The sequence below is a fragment of the Symphodus melops genome (assembly GCF_947650265.1).
Source record: "Symphodus melops genome assembly, chromosome: 19".
In the NCBI taxonomy this organism is placed as follows: Eukaryota; Metazoa; Chordata; class Actinopteri; order Labriformes; family Labridae; genus Symphodus; species Symphodus melops.
Window position 1 is genome coordinate 17,163,927 of NC_136709.1, and position 18,477 is coordinate 17,182,403.

At 42.2% G+C, this 18,477-nt stretch overlaps 2 protein-coding genes across 3 annotated transcripts in view; one reads left to right on the top strand and one right to left on the bottom strand.

Moving 5' to 3' along the window:
• The window catches only part of nceh1a (neutral cholesterol ester hydrolase 1a), a gene marked incomplete at its 3' end in the record, with an annotated part of 204,343 nt that overhangs the window by 15,388 nt on the left and 170,478 nt on the right, over nucleotides 1-18,477 (bottom strand). The gene's annotated exons all lie outside the window — the stretch shown is intronic.
• The window catches only part of ppp2r3a (protein phosphatase 2, regulatory subunit B'', alpha), a 57,547-nt gene continuing 42,128 nt past the window's right edge, over nucleotides 3,059-18,477 (top strand). Inside the window, exon 1 of one of the 2 annotated variants that reach the window (XM_079370038.1) lies at nucleotides 3,059-3,336. The gene's annotated coding sequence lies outside the window, so the exon portion shown is untranslated. The other variant, XM_079370039.1, reaches the window with a different exon arrangement.

Below are 18,477 nucleotides of genomic sequence, written 5' to 3' on the forward strand. Positions count from 1 at the left end.
AAGCTGCAGTAAGCCTGCCGAACTGCCAGGCAGGAAGCTTCTCAGTCTGGAGAAAGGACCAGTTTAGACAGCTGGTATCACGTAATGCTCTAATAAAACTCTTCCTCTTTAGCTGGGATGTCCCTATGGAGACAAAATCCAAACTCACCAAGAGTTTGACAAGGCTGCCGATAATGAAGAAACACGCACACATATATGCAGACAAGTGTGCTCACCTTGTAACAATGCATGTGCAGTCAAGGGTTTTATTAACTGGGTCTTCGTAATAAAGCTCACCTCTGCATGCCAAATTCAGGCCTGGACAGCTCAACTGCAGTGTGTTTGTGTGTACGTGTGTGTGCACATGTGAAAGTGTGTGTGACTTCTTTGTCCTTGGTCCTGTATGTGATGCTTTATTTCTGGCGTCTGTTGCTTTCAGCAGAAGCTCAGATCCAGGTTCCTTGTCCTTAAGGCGGGCTCTCATGTGCAGCCTGTGTGTGTGTGTGTGTGTGTGTGTGTGGGGTGTATTTCATGTGTGTGTGTGAGGTGCTGAGTGACACTCCCTGTTCCATTTTGTCAGGATGTGTCAGCACCCTCATCCGATTTTCTCCTTGTATCCCTCCAGCCTTCTCTCCTCTATCTCTTTTTCATCCCTGTGCTGCAGCTCTCAGAACGGCCTGGTCTTTTGTCAAGTTTTAGTTGAGGTGTTTTTCTTTTTTTTTTCTGGGATAAAGCAGCGATTTGGTTCCTCGGGTTTCCCTCACAAAAGACTTGTTCACAGAACCAGCCGTGCTCATAATGAAAGCTGGCCTCCAGCTGCTTGTTGGTTTCACTAAGCAGTGTTAGCTTAAAGGTACATTTTCACCAAGGGTGCAAGTTTCTTGAGAGGAATAAAGACATCACTGAACAAACCTTACCTGACCGAGTGCCCTTAAGTATCCTTACGGCTCATCTGAACTATCCAAGCCAGAATAAGCTAGCTGACTTAGACACTATCACTTTCAAGATAAAAAAGGCAGCGTTTATAGAAAAAGTTCAGGCTGGTACACAGATAATCCATAAATACAAGGCAAACAAATAGAACAAAGACCAGGCAAAAGGTGACGATCAGAAACTAACTTGGGTAAACTGATGCTTTAAGTTCACATCACTGCGATTATTCACTGGGTGCATTACATGTGAATGCGTGTGGGAAGTGTTTCTGGACAAGGAAACTAAATTATAAGCAGGGTAAAAAAAATGCCTTGCTCTCTGCGGCCATCAGGGACGAGTTATGTAAGTGGTTTAAAATGTTTAAAACTGTTCTTGTTGTCCCTCTATCTGTTCTACTTCCTCTAACTCTGAGTTGGTGTTTAGTTATATACCCAGTGGGTGTATACGTGCACACACACACACACACACACACACACACACACACACACAGGTACACAGTCATGTGATGCAGACCTTGTGATAGTTGATGTTGTTATATACATTCCTGCAGGATTTGGAGGGAATCTTAGGTAGAGTGTGTGTGTGTGTGTGTGTGTGTGTGTGTGTGTGTGTGTTTCTTGAGTCTATGTAGAGAAAACTTGGGTACCCAAGATCAAATCCGCCTCACATCGGCCGTCAGCATTCCTTACTCTCACACAACAGCATGGCAGCCTCACACTCAACCCCAGGCCATTTCCCATTGATGCTATATTCTCACCTCTTGGCTCATCGGTCAAAACTGCTTGCATATTTCTTCTAAAACTTTATGACACTCAGGACGTTTACTGTACGTGCAAAATTCAGTCTAAATATGATTATAGTTTGATCTGACAATTTATATAAGGACTGCGGTAGCATTGATGTACTGACTGGAGTCTCCATGGTGAGATTCCTACCTGGGTGGAGGGCTCTCAACATTAAGTCATTGTGTCACAGTTTAAGAAAAAAGGCCTTCATCTTGATATTATAAACTCAGACTGTATCATGATCTACAGTCTGGGCTGTAGTCCACTTGGTCGCCATAGAAACACAGAATTTGAGCAGAGAAGTCTTGCAGTTCACCAAAAAGTATTAAACAATAACTCCTACGTGATGTGAACACGGTCTTCAAGTTTTATAATGATGAACCTGAATATATTTCTTTTGACAAAATCTTTTTTTTTATCATACTTACATTCTCCATGGCAGAGACATTTGAGTTTCTCTGTAAGGGTCTTAACTTTATCTTTCTGTTCCCTTAAATACATCCCACACCACAGGAAAATCTGGCAAGATAATTAAAGAAAATGATCAACAATCAAGACTTATGACTTTTGTTGGAAAGGGGACATCAGGCCTAAAATTGGCTTTATTAGCTTGCAGTGTGTATCCTGTTTTTTTTTCCCAGAGTAAATCTGTTGCAAGAGAGCTGTAACAAAGGCTAACGAGAGCCATTAAACTTTACTTAGCTTTGAGTGCTCACTTCAAATTGACACAAGACTCTGTTTCCAGGGAGGCCTTTGCCGTTTTGTTTGTAAGTTAAATGTGTGTTTTGGTTTGGTGGAAGGGACCATCTGTCAAAACCGCAGCAGAGTATACTGTGCATGTCTGCCATCAAATGAACTCACCAGGGTAATATGTCAGTGCCCAATGCAGGACGTATTCTGGCTTGAAGTTGGTACAATGGGAGGAGGTGGAGGCACACCGTCCATCTTTATATAGTCAATGGTAGAACTATCATCGAGCAGATTATTGAATGCTACCATTATATTTAATGTGCCTATGATTCTTCACTCTCCATCTTTTTTAAGTAACTGATCAAGGGGGAAGTATTTTAATGATAACATTCAATCTTGGGGAATTATGAATTACCTCTTTATAGTCCTGTTAAACTGCTTAATGAAAGAACCTATTCTACCCGAATCTCATTTGTCAGAAATACAAAGCTTGACAGATAAGAATGGTTAAACAGCTTCAGTTCAGGTTGACTTGTCTAATAGGTTACATTTATTTTTCTTGTTCACCTCATCGATCTAACTTAGTCTATAGTCAGAAATGAGCTCTGAACCTTTTCAAATCTGGTCCGCCTGTCACTCTCCTGGAGCCCCCGCCCCGCCTGCCTGTTAACGGGAACTCCCCCTAAGTTCCCCGGTTCTCCTCTCTCTGCTCATTCTCTCCATGAGCTGTCACACACACACACACACACACACACACACACATACACACAATCACAGATACGCGTCCTCACACACGGAGTCGCTGCATGTTGGAGCAGACGTCCGCACTCTCTCTGCTGTTCCTTGGTAACCGAAAAAAAAAGCGGCTGTTTGATTTCGCAGTCTGCGGCGAGCCACGTCGTGACAGAGTTTGGACACGGAGGAGGAGGAGTGAAGGGGAGAGAAAAAGGTAAGAGATGGTGACAAAATGAGTGTTCTTCTCCTCTCTCTGTTGGGAAACTTTACGGTGTGTTGAACGTTTCCCCCCCGCTGTATCTTGTGTTGTGTTGCACGGTTCTCGCTCGAATTGTCAGCTGCAGTGTTTTTGATTTACAAGGGCGTGTTTGTTAAAGTATTTCTGTTTGCGCGCGCGCACGTCATAGGGCTATATGTTGGCGTGCACGCGCGGGCTCCTTCGCATGAGAGGGGATCCTCTTGTTGTGTCACAGGAAGTTCGGAGATTGGACGCGCAGATTGTCGCGGATCATTGAAGGGGGGGCAACCTGCTCAGTGCTGAAACTAACCAAATCTCAAGTGAGGAAAGTCTCTTCCTCTCTCTTTCCTCAGAAGAAGGCTGGTCTTGAAATAGTCTCAGGTAACTTTAGGTTAACAGCTCATATCAACGTTGCTCCCTAATTTAACTACCATGATTTTAATTGTTTAGTATCAGTTTTGTATTAAGGTTCATGATAAAAGTTGAAATTGGCTTCATACCTTATTTAAAACAGTTTTTGGTCTGATGCTGAGAAAATAAAAGCTAATAATACCATTTAATTGCATTTAAAGACACAATAACTCATGAGAAATGTATTTAGTTGTGATTAGAGTTCAGTTTGTCTTCTTGGGTCTCCCTTCTGAGTGTATGTGTGTCCTTTGACACTCCCATCATTTGTTTGTTTCAATGTGTGTGTGTGTGTTTGTGTGTCTAGCTGGTGAAATCCTGTCAGATCCTGTGAGGTGGGGGTCAGTCACAGGGTCTCCCCTCTGGAATTCTCCTAGAATAGATGTGACACACTCAACCACGTACACACACTCACTCACACACACACACACACGCATGCACAGAATCACACATTTTTAGCAAAGTCTTCAGATAGCTTCATGTCTTGTCGTTTATGTGTATCGCTTCTGAAGCTTATTACCCTCAAATCTGCTTCAGTTCTAAGCCCCATAAATAGATGGACCAGAAAAACGGTGACGATTTCCGAAGTTGGAGTGCGTTTAACTCCTTGATGCTGACGCTGATATAATCAGCTATTACACACTGCTTTTTCATCATTATATTCAAGGTCACCTCCCCATTTATTCTTCTGTTTTACTTTTGTGTCATCAGTTCATACCCTGGGATGCAGATTCTTCTGTTTTGATTGGATTTATTGTAATGCAGGGGCAGAGAAAATGAAATGCAGTCTTATTAGTGTTAGTGTTATTTCTCGGGGCTGTTGTCGTGATGTGTTGATGAAGTCAATTCACTTTGTGCATAAATGGCTCATATGGGTTGGCTCTTGACAGTGGCAGAACGATCAAACTTCCAGAAAAAAACATTCAGAGTAACATGTTAGAAACCCGTTTGAAAGAAAGCGGTGATTGTTGTTTTTTTTTGAAGCAGTAGTTAGGTGTGCAATCTATTAGTTATTTGACCTTCATAAATATGCAAGTGGAATACCAATCAACTCAATTTGATGCTTTTAAATTGCAAAACTGCGACCATCTCATGCTGCATTTAATGGCCATCAAATGTGAAAGTTTATCAAGCCTTGTAGTTATGAATGTCTTAATTTGCTAACTTGTTAGTCCAATTGGATACACTGAGTCATTATTGTCTTCACTGATGCTAGAGTTGTACCAGAGTTGTCATCTTCGGAGGCACAGGGTCACAGAACAAGCTGACTTCCTGGACACGTTTAAAGGAAGAATGCAGTATATTGCAGCGAACACAGACAGTGCAGACGTGTGTGCAGTAGTTACATTTTAAAACAGTACAAGTGATGGCAGAAAGACCTACGACAAATAACAGCTGGAGGTAGAACATGTAGGTGGTGAATCCACTGTAAGTCAGATATACAGGTCTTTAAATATCCATCATAGGTCTGATATGCAGGACAGGAGGCTTTAGGCATCAACACAGATGTCAGTCAGGATGTTGAGTTCAAGGACACTTTGCTGCAGTAAAGACAAATCCTGAACTTGACGTTTTGTCTTTCTGCTGTTAACTCTATTCTCCCTCCTCTCCTGTAGGAGTAGAGTGACAGGAAAAAGTCAGAGAGAATACTTTAGGTGTCTGCAAGATGATGGATGCTTGAAAGTGTGTGTGTGTGTGTGTGTGTGTGTGTGTGTGTGTGTGTGTGTGTGTGTGTGTGTGTGTGTGTGTGTGTGTGTGTGTGTGTGTGTGTGTGTGTGTGTGTGTGTGTGTGTGTGTGTGTGTGTGTGTGTGTGTTTGAGAGGGATGAAGGGTAAGGATCTTGTCTGCTGTAATTTGAGCCAGGCTGGACACACTGACTCTTTGAAGGCCACAAAGACCCCTCTGCATGAACTGTGGGGAATGTGGAAGTTTGTGTGTGTGTGCATGTGTGCGCGTCCTTGTGTGTGTGTGTGTGTGTGTGTGTGTGTGTGTGTGTGTAAAAGAGAGAGCATAAACATCCTATCATTAACCACAGAAATAACACGCTACATAAATCACCACCATCATTATCATCTTTAAACAGAACTGGAAACTACAAGTAGATTGAACAAATTAATTTAGAAGCAAATAATCTGCTACAATTATGATAAACATAGTGAATGTTTTGAATCATTTATAAGGTAGAAATACAAAACAGCCTCAGGCTCCAGCTTCCTCGGATATTCTAAAAGATTCTCTGCTCATATAGTCCTCTAGCTTTGTGCATTGCAGCGATGTGATGCACATTTTGAGATCTGAACTTCTATTAGGGCTGTAAAGTTTCCTTTCAATAACTGATGAATTTTTGTCTTCAATGAATTGTTTGATTATAAGTCATCATCACTCGTCCTTTAAATTGATTTAAGTTGACATTTTTAATTGTCAGTCGAATACTTGGACAAAGTGAAGCAGCTAATTCTCCCCATGCAAACCTCGATTCAAGAAAGGACAGACTCTTTTTTTAAAACCTTAACAATAACAGATTTTGAAAAGAGCGAAAGATTAATTTTGATAATTAGATTTTTAATGAATGCAGGGGGCTGCACGGTGGGGCAGTGGTCCTGTCCTGTTGCTTCACAGCAAGAAGGCTCCAGGTTTCAAATCCCCGTCAGACAGGAGCCTCTCTGTGTGGAGTTTGCATGTTTTCCCTGTGCATGCGTGGGTTCTCTCTGGGTACTCCGGCTTCCTAACACAGTCCAAAGACATGCTCATTAGTTTAATTGGTGACACTGAATTGCCCGTAGTGTGAGTGTAGATGGTTGTCTGTCTCTGTATGTTAGCTGTGATTGACTGTCAAACAGTCCGGGGTGTGCCTCGCCTCTCGCCTGATGCATCTAGAGTGAACAAAACGTTTCCTTTTGAACACAGATGCAGAAGAATACTGTCCCGCCGAGAAACATGATGGTAAATTAGCTTAAGGCCAGACATCTACTCTGTGTGTAAACGTATCCAAGAGTCTGAACCCACAGGGGGAAAATTAGTAAATTTACACTTCAGGAGCGAGAGCGAGCTGCTCAGTTGGCCTCCCCCCCCTCCTGCAGTGATCAGCGGTAGTTGTGGTTTTCCTCTTTTATCGAAACATTTCAGCGCTGCTTTCCTGAGCCACAGCTGTCATTCCCCTTTCCAGAGTTATATCAACAGATGACGCCTTTTCATACCACTAAATATGTTTTTAAAGGCGCGTTGAATATGAATGTTTTTCCACTTAAATGAAAACAATTGATTTAATTTCTCATTTAAGTCAACTGCTCTTCTCGTCACGGACTCCATTTCTCCTCTCCTGTCTCCTCTTTCGGTCGTCTTCACAATGCGGAGGAGGTTGTTATATGTGATTTCACTTCCAGATAAGTTGACTGATCAGTGATTTGGTCTGCCCAGAATGAATGGATGATTTGTGGGCGGATAAGTGGGCGACTCGAGTCTGTGTTCATTTTGGAAACCGTTTTTTATATGAGACAGTTTTTCACAGATTTGTGTCTTTTCACAGCTGCTTGTTGTTCCCAAGCTTTGTGTATATGCACGTGCGGTTTAATTCTGGCTTTTATCCAGTTCTCACATAGGTGTAGCAGGACAGTGAGTGCCTGGTAACTTTATCCCATTGGATCACATTGGGAGTGTCCTGATGTAATGGATTGATGACTGTATGTGGTTGTTGATGTTTTGTGCAGACAGTCGGCTGAGTCACAAAATGTAGACTCACAACACCCTGTTCCATTGTTAAATCTGGATGTGTCAAGTCAGCTTTATGAGGGATAGGATGAGATATGAGGGATAGGATGAGAGCTCCAACATTTCATGGATTTGTCTCCTGCGTGATCTTTCCCCTTATACCTTTGAACTTTCAGATACTTTAACCAAGTACTGACTTCTACCATTTGTGGTACCTTTTATTACATGTTTTTCAGTTCTGTTAATTGGATAAAATTCCCAGCGCTCCTGCTTAGGTTTCCTCCCTTTTAAACCCTTTGACTTGGCTTCATTTGGCTTAACAAGACTCATCTGGGAGCAGGTTTCAGCAGGCTCTTAATTCAGGAGGAGTTTTCTTTTGTTGGCATCATTTTCTTTCTTCTTCTGTGGGTGCAATGTGCTGGCCAGCATGAGCTTCACAAGTCCATCAAGAAAACAAGTGGACACTCCCATCCATTTGATGCAAAAGGTGCACTTTACCGAGTTTACTTCTCGGGGACTACGTTTGTCTTCTGTACCTCTGGAGAAAAAGCACCTTGAAGATGTCATCAGGAGTTAAAGCTCCTGTGAGGGAGCTGGTTATGCAACATACTGAATTTAATATGGACGTAAACATGAACCACTAAAGTAAAGGTAGACGACTTGATTAACTACAAGCTTCTGTAACTGCAGTTTTCTCTCACATTTTCCAAGGCAACAACTCTTAACATGCCATAAATTTAACCATTTGAAGAACGCAGGAAAAAAAGGAAATCAACTTATACGTACACATTCACAGAACCAACAAAATCAACACAGAAAGAAAGTTCCCCAAAGGGACTTAAGTGAATTATGACACACACAAAAATAGAGTGGAATCCTGTGTTGCAAGAACGGATGTAACAATGTTATTGAGTAGATTGATAAGAAATATGACTCAGATTGCTGTACTGTACAAAACAGCTGATGATTACTTGCCATATTGGATTTTTTTTTATCGCACTTGTTGGTGTTCTTACAGACTTACTGAAGTCAATGCTTGAGAGGTTGGATTAATGTCTTGTGGACTTCCCAGGTAAGATTGAAGACATGAGTGATCATCAGTCAGTAGAAGGGTTGGCTGTGTCGGTTGTCTCTCGACAGGAAGGTCGAGGGTTTAATCCTCACATCCTGCAGCCACATATCTGACGTGTCCTCGGACAAGACACTTAACCCCAAGTTACTCGTCCCGCTTTGTCAACGACGTATGAATGTGTACGAATGGGATTAGTTACTTCTGATGGGCTCACCACATAGCAACCACTGCTACCAGTGTGTGCACAGCAGGATGTGAGCTGCAGTGTAAAAGCTTTTACTAGTCAGAAGACTAGAAATGAGCATAAAGCTGAATTATTATTTACCATTAAAGAGAAGTGCAATTCAACATCGGGGGCTTAATAATTATGATGCATCATGTATATTTGAACTACCTCGGTTTCACTAAAATGTGGTTTGGTAAAACAGGAAATAATTAACGTTTTTTATTTACCTCCATATTTAGCATTGGTAATATATCACACTGAAAAATGTTACATAACTTATGTTCAAAGTAATTGGTGTTCAAACAGGATCAAAACACTCAGTTACATAGACTGAAAAGATATTCTGAATCTTTGAATGAAACACCAGCCCAGACATGCAGGGTGAGCTACAAAAGGAGCTCAGTCAATAAGCAGGGTAATATAATAGCAAAGACACAGAGGTGGAAACTGTGTTTGAACTGAAACAGACAGGAACACACCTCTTCGGACAACTCCCTGATGCTGTGTCTGACACACAGACAGTCTGCATGTGCTTGTATGACACAGGGATAAACACACCGGGATGCACAAAAAAGACATTATCCAGTAAGACTCAGAATTGTAATTATGTCAGTTATGTTTCATTTTTGGATTACTGTCATGTGCAGTTCTGCGTTACATCATGTCCACACACTCACTTCTGATGTGTGTTTGTGAGTCTGGCTGTATGTCTAGATGTGTGTGTGTGTGTGTGTGTGTGTGTGTGTGTGTGTGTTCCTGTTTGGGTGTGGTGTGTCTGTAATCAAGCAAGTATTAAACGGTATTCCAGGCTACTGACTGCAGCAGGACTTGTCACATTTAAGCTTTCTAATTAATTCAGAGTGTGATTTATGCAGCTCGGCACCCACATGTGCTTGCCTGCCTTAAGTTGCGCAACACACACGGGCGTGCGCGCGCACACACACACACACACACAAACAAACAGAAGCTCTGAGGTACTCATCTCTGCAGCACAAGGCACTATTGTATTTAGCTTCTTCACTGCACTTTTAGTGACACGGTCATTCACATTTCCCAGCATGCGTGTGTGTGTGTGTGTGTGTGTGTGTGTGTGTGTGTGTGTGTGTGTATATGTGTGTGTGTGTGGGTGTGGGTGGGTGGTCGTCTCATATTCCATGTAACTGGGCCGGCTGCTAAAAATGAAGACGTGACAGGGAAAGTGTGAGTGTGATAGTGAGAAGTGGGTGTGTGTGTTTGGGGGATGTAGGGGGGCACACACAGGGCTGTGTTGCAATAGCAAGAGGTTACATGTTCTGCTTGTGTCTTTTTTTTTTCCTGTTGAAAAGGTTGTAAAAGTTAGTACAACATCAACCAAGAGATCCACCTTCCAGGCGGTGTGTTTTTATTTTTTGCATGACGTGAGCCCTTTTCAGAACATGATTCTGTCAGCTGGCCGTAGAGACGCTCCGCCATCATCACCGCACTTTTATACTTTCATATCGATCCCACAACAGTGCAATATTGGTGTCCCTGTCTGTGATTTCGCATTTCTTTACGGCATTGCGGAAGCATGAAAAGAACACGGCTTTTGAACACACACACAAACACACACACACACACACACACACACACACACACACACACACACACACACAAGAAGACGTGCACACACTAACACACACAAAGCACCGTTCTCTCCAAATGTCTCCTGATCCCGTCTCAGCCCTGTGAAGCCTCCGATGGCGGCACAGAGGCGGGATAACTTTGTCCTCCCGTGACACTTTCATGACATTCATAGTGAAGGTGAAATGTCATATCGAGCCTTGAGCTGGCAGTGCGAATAATGCTGTGGAGAAAAAGAGACTTGAAAGTTCAAAGAAAGTCAAAGGCGGAGCACAGAGGAGGTACCTGAAGCATAAAAAGCAGTTCACCTGATGTTTTTAGTGCATTGTGGTTTTGTGGCAAACCATTCAGTGTGCTACCATTACAGAGAAAAGGTTACTCGAGGTTGACTGCTTGTCAGTTATTATGGTAGCCTAAAGCTATCTTGAAGTTGTTGTGGGTTATGTAAGCAGAGGTGCTGTCATTAACACACTTGTCATTGATGTTAATCGAACATTTACTTTAATATCCTAAACAGTTCTAACAAAGTGCATTTCATTGACGGAGGATTTCTTGGCAGAACAACACGGTAAGTTTACACATGGTTAAAAAAGAATAATTAAACTTTTGTATACCAAAGGTGTCATGTCCATTGTTGTGGCCACTGTCTCTGTAGGTCTCAGGTAACACTGATTCCGCTGAAATCTAGGACTACGAAAATCATGTAGGAGGTAAAATGATGAGACAGTTTAAACTTTAGATCACCTCTTCTGGACTTATTCATGGGGTTGAAGACAGGGCAGGAAAAAAATATATAAAAAACAAGTTTTTTTTTTTTATTGTAGGTCTATAATGTGTTTGAAAATCATATGAGAGTCTTGTTCAGAATAAATGAATCTAATTTAAGAGGCGACTAGAAAAAGATGTTCTTCCATCAGAACAGTTACAACACAGTGATGTTCTGAGGTTTTAGAATTTCTTCTTTTTCATCAACAAAAGGAGATGAGGAATCAATAGGCTAACGTTTCCTGCCCTTTATTTGGAGTTAAAATGAAGCGAGCACACCAGTGATGTGAAATCTGATCCCTCTTACGAAATGATACTTGCTCAAGTGAGGAAGGTCAAAGTTGCATCATGATGGTTTCAGCAGACGGTTTTTAATTGCAATCATCTTCATGTTTACTGTCTCTTTTGAAAGAGGGTGGGCATTCTGGACTTCCTGTTTCACCCCTACAAGCTGCTCTTCTCAAAGATGTAGCACTCTAACATAGAAAGATGATGTTGAACTTGCCAACACGTTTTTATATGGGCTGTAAATGAGCTGTCAAAAATGAGCTAATTGTGTTAGTTTTCCTTTTTTAAATTTAAAATGGGCCTCAAATAAAGAACAAACACGTGACATGTTGTCAAAACACATCACACACACCCCAAAGCACAAGTGTGAAGAATCGAACCCGGCCCACAATGGGATGATTCACACAAGAGTGTGTGGGAGGTGGACTGTGCCCAGTGGCCTCTCCTAACCACCTTTAACCACTCAGAGATGCACCCTGGGAAAAAAGGAGACAGAGGAGGAGGGTGAAGAAGATTAGTGTGACACCGATGAGGAGCCTAAACACTTTGATTCACAGATCTCCCAGCATCCACTGGTGCTCATTGACTGGCTTCTTTGTGGCTACGTTAAAGTGTTCTGATTGGTCGGTTGGGTCTGAATGTCACTGGAACTTGCCTGAGGACTCTGGAATGTGTGTGTGTGTGTGTGTGTGTGTGTGTGTGTGTTTGTGTGCAATGAGTTAATAGCTGTCCATTGAGTGGCTGATTGTATTCTGTTGTCCACACTGGCTCTCTTTGTCCCGACTCTATATCCACACATATACACACAGACATACACACATACACATACCCATGAATCTGAAGCAGGCATTCCTTCAGTGGCAGCACACTGGCCAAGTGCGGAAAGAAAGAGAGGGAAAGAAAATACTAACTAGCTAACAGTACCATTCATAGTCAAGGCACTGTGGTTCTTCCTGGCTCTGGTTCGAGACTTGAATGAGTCTGAAGCTAAAAATATTTTATTGCTACTTTTTATGCTCTCATTACTCTCCCTGCTTTTTTCATTACATCTCTTCTCTGTTGTTTCTTTCACTGGGAAGCAGATGAAGCCTGCGCTGCATTTAGATGGTTTTAATAGCCTTTTTTTTTTATTTATAGAGTCAGACTGTGGTTGGAGTTTTTTTGAGGTGTAAATGTGTGAAAGTATCCTCTTGGCTAAAAAAAAACTGTATAGAAAGAAAAGGGAAGGAAGACTTGAAAGAAAGAAGGTCATCACGAGACAAACCAAAAACCTGTGACGACATAAGTAGACAGTCTGTGAGGCAGTGGGGTGTCCTGGCTTTACAACATCCTGAGCTGTGTACCAGACAGGCGGACTAAACGACAGAGGCAGAGGGTGGCTTTTTTACTGGTCACTGTGGGTAGACCATGCGTCTCGCTGCCTACCACAGATGGTCTGAGGCGGTGGGGTCGAAGGGGGGGGGGGGGGGGGGGAGAAAATGAAGGAACTGTAAAATGGAGCAAATGCAAGGAACAAGAAGAGGTGAAGAAAAGGCAGCCGAAAAAAGTCCGACAATAATCCAGCCAACTCATAGAAAGAGGGAAGTAGAAACACAGACAAGTGGGTAAATTATAAGATCCAACACTGGGAATTAGCTTTACCACGGAAATACCTCCAGAGCAGCATGGGAAACGCGCAGAGAGGGAGAGGGACTATTTCAGGCTTTCACTCCTGTTTGTTATGCCAGCCAGCATCTTAGGGCAGAGAAAAGGTTTTGCAGAGCTGTAAGTACATTAACGTGAGGAAAGAGCAGAACGAGATGAGGAAAATGAGGGCAGTCGGGTCTCTCAGGGAGGGAGAGTTGACCTCATTGCACCAGTGTGCCCTCTCCTCTTGTTCTTTCCCCCTTCTCTGTGGTTAATCTAAATCCATTCAAGAGGCTTTATTGGCGAGATAAGATTGCTTTGACACTGCCAAGGCTTGAGTGCATCTTTGCCTTGCGCTGTTTGGACCGAGGAGGAAATAGGTTGGTGGTGAGAGAGGAATGACAGAGGTTATCTCGGTCAGTAAACAAAGCCCAGGGAGTCCCTGCATTGTTTATTCTGTGACTTTAACTCTTAGAGGACAACGTTACACAATCACTCACACAGACACAAAGTGCATATATGTGGAAATAAAGACCCACAACGCTGACACTAAAACAAGGTCAATCTATGGGGCTTGCACGCATAAATGCATGAAGGCACACAAGCACAGAAGCAGCGGTGGGACAAAGTTGTGGTATGTGTGTGTGTGTGTGTGTGTGTGTGTGTCTCTGATGGGGTGTGTGGTGGACAGTTGGCAGCCAGTGTACGGCACACTGGTCAAAGCCCAGCACACTCAAGCTTCCTCCTGCCTGCCAGTCTGACCACCAGTGGTTGTGTACTTTGTGTGTGTGTGTGTGTCGAAAGATCAGAGATAATTTCATCCAAACCTCATTTGGATCTGCTCTCTGTATTTTTCTCTCATAGTCGGTCATTTGATGTATATTATGAAACGTAGGAAGTATTCAACATGCAGTACATATTTTTTTTTGTGTGCGTTTACAAATTGTCTTTGCAGCTCATTTGAAGGACATGGAAGCTAAAAATGTACATGACTTTCCTTCCATGGTCACTTCCTGTTTGGCATCTGACACAGATGATAAAGATCATTATCTTGCTCTAAAAGTGATGGCTGCGAAGCTTTCAAACACAGTTATATGCATTTGCATTTTCAGACACTGAAATATCGTGCACTCAATATTTTTGATATGTAAAGCCATTTATTGACTTTTTGCCAAGACAGCAAGTTTTCAGCTCACACATTATATTTTACACACAGTGTCACCTGCACTGTCTCTGCTCAACCAAGTGCACAAGTCCAATCCAAGTTATGTGAATACAGGCTTGACTGATCATGTCATCTCTATACGTGTGTGGTACCTGTTCAATACACCATCATGTTCAAATATTGTCGGTGCTACATCCTTGTGGTTTCCATGGTTACAGACCATGGTGCTGCATCCTTGCTGTGAGACCGACACACAGACTGCCGACAGATGAGACTGACTTCAACTGGTAGTTTGAGCTGAGTCGTGCTGAGATTTGAGATTTGAGAAATCCTCAAACAAGAGCCTTTTCTTGTCTCTTATGCTCCACTTCTGTTGTCTTGGAGGGACATCAGAAACATTTTTGTCGGCGCTGATTGAAAACAAAGGCTACAATTTAGATCTAATCTCACCAATCATGCAAAACATTTTCCGACTCTAATTTAAAAGCCATCTCTGTTTAGAGTGGTCTGTCGTGTGGTTCGGTTTCATTGTTAAAGCCTTGAAATGTGAAAGTTTTATGGTGCTTTCAAACATGCTTAAAACTAAAATGTTTAAGGAGAACTGCATGTCAACACATTTTACTCCTGTGAGGAGCATGTGTGAACAACCAAGGAGTGCATATGTGGTAACGACCTTATGTGCATTAGCATCTAAATTAAACTCAAAGCAGCTCTAGATTGGTTGCCTTTGGATAGAAGGAGCAAGATTCAGGACCATCCAAAGACAAAAACAGCTTTTTATATTTCCATTTTCCTCGTAAAAAGATTTTTTTTTTACATTCAGGAAGCCTGTTTATTCGCTTAAGCCCAGCTGTGAGGAAAGCAGTATTTTAGCATCTGGGTTTGTTTTGGTGACATTTGTAGAGTTTAAGCAAACCTCCCTTGATAGCTTGATGGAAAATAAGATTCCCCCTGTCCTTCTTTAGCTGTTTTACAGTTCAGGAAACAGCCTTAAACAAGTAACAGAGCTGAGAGAAGTTTGGTTGTTCTTCTATTTTTGATTTTGTTCTTTCCCTCCTGTTCTCTCTCTCTCTCTCTCTCTCTCTCTCTTTCTCTTTCTCTTTCTCTCTCTCCCTCTCCTTGTCTTTCTCATCTCCTTCATCTTTCCGCTGATCTCTTCAGACAACCCTGACTACACTTTATTCATCACTTTCACCCCCTTATCTTCTTCTTCTGACTTGTCATCTGTTCAGGTACAAAACCCTCAGGGCGGGGGGGAAAACATCAGAGACATTTTAGTTACTGCCTGAGCCAAACTGGATGACTGTGTGTGTGTGTGTGTGTGTGTGTGAGTAGTGTGGATAAAACGTGTTCGTACATCATGGAGGATAAACTGTTGCACTCACGAGCATCCCTGCTGTTATGTTGCTGGTATGAATTACTGTAACTGTGTGTGTGTGTGTGTGTGTGTGTGTGTGTGTGTGTGTGTGTGTGTGTGTGTGTGTGTGTGTGTGTGTGTGTGTGTGTGTGTGTGTGTGTGTGTGTGTGTGTGTGTGTGTGTGTGTGTGTGTGTGTGTGTGTGTGTGTGTGTGTGTGTGTGTGTGTGTGTGTGTGTCACTGCCCCCTGCCTACCTGCGCTAAGATGTGGTAGTTTGATATCATTGGCGCTCTTTCATCAGTGAGGTGATTCTCCTGCTATGTGTTTGAACTGCAGTGAATCAAAGACAGCTTGTTGTACAGCTGCAGCCACATCACCTGCACCTGACTGAATCGACCTGCTCTTTCTTTTTCTCTCTTTCCCCTCTTTTTTTTTTTATCCTTTTAACTTTCTAAAGCTTTGTTCTTTTTTTTTTTTGTTGCTTTCTATTTCTTTTTGCCAAAAGTTGAGCCTATGATGTGGGCTTCAGAAGCCAGATTCTTCTGTCATCAGCCACGGCTTCACTCTCTACAGTCCGTCTTATGTTACTGTTATATCTGTTCTGAACAACAGATATAACAGCCTAAATCCTCTTTGTTTTCATAGACTGTGTTTGCTTGCTTTGTCACAGCAGAGGTATAGGGGCATTTTCATACTAAAATACAACTTTGGGGTTTAAAGCTCCTTTTTACCACTTATTGAACAGGCTGAAATCAGATACAGTACTTATTTATGTCCTACAAAAGCCACCATAGTTTATTTCTTTTTAGTTGTTGTTTTTCAAGATGGATTTGTGTTCTGTATGTCTTTATTTGATAGGACAGTGGCTAGAGTAAGAAATCAAAGGGAGAGAGAGAGTTAGTGGAAAGGAGTTGCAGGTCGATCTTGAACGTGGGCTGCCCGCTTAGAGCACTACAGCCTCTGTACATGGGGGCGCATGCAACCTAATCGCTGCAGGTGACCTTTTCAGCTATAGTCACTTTTGCACCTTGTTCAACTTGACCTCGCTAACAAGTTGTCAAGTGGCAAACTGGTTGTATGTGGAACACGGAGAGCATGGACAACATCACAGCTCTGTTCTTTTCAAACATATTCCACTCTTAGCTCACACATCATTACGGTTAAGTCTCAGCATGTGCAGAATGCCTACGCCAGCTATGGTCTGATTGAGGCGTGTAAATCGATCCCTAACACCATTATCTAGGAATTATCTACAATTCCAGTTAGACAAACATATTTTATAAGTCAAGTTTTATTTGTTCTAAAACATGAAATGAATTTGTTCTAACTGCATGTAATTGTTTTGATTATCTACACAGATAGTGATCCCCTGCAGGAAAAGTTTGTCTTCCTTCCTGTCGTTGATTAAAAACGAGGCTCACAGAGTCTTTCAGTTGAAGATGAGCAGCCTGAGAGACCATCACTTGTTCTCGATTTCACATTTCACATATATCTGCTTTATCTTGATTAGCCTTGAAATGCAGGAATTTGATCTGCTCTTGCGTGTTGTGAATTTGACTTGGCTCTGTTTCCTGTTCTGTTAACTCCCTCTCCACATTTTCTTTCCTTTTTTTTTCATGCCCTTTTTTTTGAATTTCACACAATCGCTGATTAAGTGTTTTTCTTAGTGCGCACGCTAGCAAAGTTGTCCCATACCATCCCGTACCAAGATTGTCCCCCCTCCCCAAAGAAGTACCAAGAAAGCTTACCTTGCTTGAGCAAGGATTGGAGCACTCACAGAACTTAAGGGGTGAAGCGTACTTAGGCACGGTATGGATTGCAAGTGTGAGTGCGTCCTTAGCTAGTGGGAGGTCTTGTGTGTCTTGATTTCTGAAGATGAACTACAAATCCCTTGCCAAACACATCCAGACATACACAGACACATGTGTACACTCAATATATTATTTTAATGGAAAAGCTCTTTCTGTTTCTGAGTGACATACAGCCCATGAGAGAGACAACACACTAAATGTAAAGTTATGAATAGAAATCACAGTGAGAGTAAAAAAAAAAAAAATGGCTTTATGATAGATCCTGATGACAGACTAACTTTAAAAACATACATCTCACAAACAAAGACAGAACCAGCTATATGTCAACTACGCTCATGTGGCTCTGCGTGTGTGTAATTACGTTATTATTGCACTTGAGCTAACGCCGTGATTGGGCGGTGATTAACTGCTATATTTGTAACAACATTGTGTAGACTTTCACAATAGAACCCAACCCGATCCAGTGATAGGATCCATGGGCGTGGCCATCATGGGAACCAGAGGGGCTTTTAGTGCTCTGGTCCGAAGGGACTCAGCTGGGACTGTGTTGTTGTTGTTGATAAATGCACTCCCACAGTTCTGAGGCCAAAACACACACACGCACGCACACACACACACACACACACACACACACACACACACACACACACACACACACACACACACACACACACAGAAATAGATCCCCACACAGTTAATGCTTCTGCTCCAAATTTATGCCAAATCCTATATACACCTACATTTTTGGTTGGTAAAGATCTTGGTTCACTGTGTGAAATGTGTGAAATGAAACACCCTGAAGATCACACACTAAATCACACACAAACTAAAAAATGCACACATGAAAGAAGAAGTGCAGAGATGTGGATCAGAGCCAAAAATCACACAAGAAAAGGAGAACAGCTTCCTCCTCTTCTGTCATTGCTCCGTCATCGGCCTTCTCAGTCACACAGGGAATATTTTGCTACTTTGTGGTTTACTTGATGCTTTTTTCCCCTTTATTTCACTTTTTGCCTCATCCTTCCCTCTTTGACTGCATTTTTATGAACAATACAACATTTCTTAATATCACATTATTCTTTATGCTAA